This window comes from Anastrepha ludens, unplaced genomic scaffold (genome assembly GCF_028408465.1).
Source record: "Anastrepha ludens isolate Willacy unplaced genomic scaffold, idAnaLude1.1 ptg000045l, whole genome shotgun sequence".
Classification (NCBI taxonomy): Eukaryota; Metazoa; Arthropoda; class Insecta; order Diptera; family Tephritidae; genus Anastrepha; species Anastrepha ludens.
In genome coordinates, this window is record NW_026530040.1 from 47,501 (window position 1) to 50,000 (window position 2,500).

General features: G+C 27.4%; 1 non-coding gene and 1 pseudogene across 1 annotated transcript; both read left to right on the forward strand.

Annotated features, from left to right (window-relative positions):
* The first annotated feature begins 471 nt into the window (after positions 1–471).
* On the forward strand, positions 472–652 carry LOC128870948 (5.8S ribosomal RNA). The gene has a single exon (XR_008455629.1). It is a non-coding gene; the product is annotated as a 5.8S ribosomal RNA (ribosomal RNA).
* Positions 653–1,090: 438 nt separating this feature from the next.
* Positions 1,091–2,500, forward strand: part of LOC128870979 (large subunit ribosomal RNA) — a 4,515-nt pseudogene continuing 3,105 nt past the window's right edge.

The window sequence follows — 2,500 nt, forward strand, 5'->3', positions numbered from 1 at the left end:
TTATTTTGAATCCATATTCTTTTTATTCTTTTTCATTCAATTTGTTATCCATCAATTATATCATATTAAATATAATATGATGGTACATTTTCTAATGTTTTTTCTTATTTTTTCTTTTAAAAACCTTTAAACATGAAAATAGAAAGTTGTACTTATTATTCATTTGATTGAATGATAAGTTAATTTGTTCACAATAACAAAAGTGGTATATATTTATTATTATATTTATATATAAATAAAATGATTAAAAAAATACAAAATAATCAAACATAATAAATACCACCACTGTATTATTGTTGAACTAAGACATTCGCAACTTAATAAAAATGTTTAGAGTTAAATATATTTGATATATATTATTGAAAGAAAATCAATTTATATTTTATTATTATTATTATTTAATTTTACTCTTTCAATTAATATATGCAAAAAAAAATTGACATTTGTTATAAATAAAAATAAATAAAAAAATACTCTAAGCGGTGGATCACTTGGCTCATGGGTCGATGAAGAACGCAGCAAACTGTGCGTCATCGTGTGAACTGCAGGACACATGAACATCGACATTTTGAACGCATATCGCAGTCCATGCTGTTATGTACATTAAATTAAATTTTAAAGTACTGCTTGGACTACATATGGTTGAGGGTTGTAAGACTATGCTAAATAAGTTGCTTATTCTTTTATAAAAATAATTGAATTTAAGCAAATGTGTATATTATTGGATTTTAAATAATTCATAATATTAATAGCAAAAAAATAAAGATATATAATGAATTTTTTATTTATTAATATATTCTTAAAAAAAAAAAATCCTCTCAAATAAAATGAAATAAAAAAAATTTTGAATCTAAGTATTCTCTTTAAAAAATTTTCATATTATTTATATATATATAAAATATTAATTTATATATGTAATTAAAGGAGGAATGTCTAGCATAAAAATTAATTTTTTTTATTCTAGAATTGCCTCATTTTACATAATTATTATTTATAATATATATTTATATAAAAGGAAAAAAGAAAAATAGAGATGAAAAGATGATATAATTATTTATTAAATTGTGAGAAGATAAAAAATATTTTAAAACAACCTCAACTCATATGGGATTACCCCCTGAATTTAAGCATATTAATGAGGGGAGGAAAAGAAACTAACAAGGATTTTCTTAGTAGCGGCGAGCGAAAAGAAAATAGTTCAGCACTAAGTCACTTTGTCTATATGTCAAATGTGAGATGCAGTGTATGGAATATCTTAATATCTAGTATGAGAAATTAACGATTTAAGTCCTTCTTAAATGAGGCCATTTACCCATAGAGGGTGCCAGGCCCGTATAACGTTAATGATTACTAGAAAGATATTTCCAAAGAGTCGTGTTGCTTGATAGTGCAGCACTAAGTGGGTGGTAAACTCCATCTAAAACTAAATATAACCATGAGACCGATAGTAAACAAGTACCGTGAGGGAAAGTTGAAAAGAACTCTGAATAGAGAGTTAAATAGTACGTGAAACTGCTTAGAGGTTAAGCCCGATGAACCTGAATATCCATTATGAAAAATTCATCATTAAATAATTAAAAATAATGTGCATTTTTTTCATATAAGGACATTGTAATCTATTAACATAATAAAGTATTTATCAAAAGATCATTGGTGATATTAAGTTTATTTAAATTAATTTGCTTTTTAAGCATATTAACATAGAATAAATACTAATGATTTGATAAAGTGTTGATAGATTTTATTATATATAATGCTAAAATTCATTTTTTGAATTTTACAAAAAATTTAATATCTATGATATTAATATTTATTTGTATGCATTTATATGATTAACAATGCGAAAGATTCAGGATACCTTCGGGACCCGTCTTGAAACACGGACCAAGGAGTCTAACATATGTGCAAGTCATTGAGTTATATTAAACTTAATGGCATAATTAACTTAACTTAAAAATATAATGGGATTAATTTTTAGTCTATTTTCTTAAATAGTCAATTAATTCAATCCCGGGGCGTTCCATATAGTTATGTATAATGATAATTTATTATTATTTATACCTCTAACTGGAGCGTACCTTGAGCATATATGCTGTGACCCGAAAGATGGTGAACTATACTTGATCAGGTTGAAGTCAGGGGAAACCCTGATGGAAGACCGAAACAGTTCTGACGTGCAAATCGATTGTCAGAATTGAGTATAGGGGCGAAAGACCAATCGAACCATCTAGTAGCTGGTTCCCTCCGAAGTTTCCCTCAGGATAGCTGGTGCATTTAAAAATTATATAAAATAATCTTATCTGGTAAAGCGAATGATTAGAGGCCTTAGGGTCGAAACGATTTTAACCTATTCTCAAACTTTAAATGGGTAAGAACCTCACCTTTCTTGATATGAAGGTTGAGGTTATGATATAATGTGCCCAGTGGGCCACTTTTGGTAAGCAGAACTGGCGCTGTGGGATGAACCAAACGTAATGTTACGGTGCCTAAATTAACAACT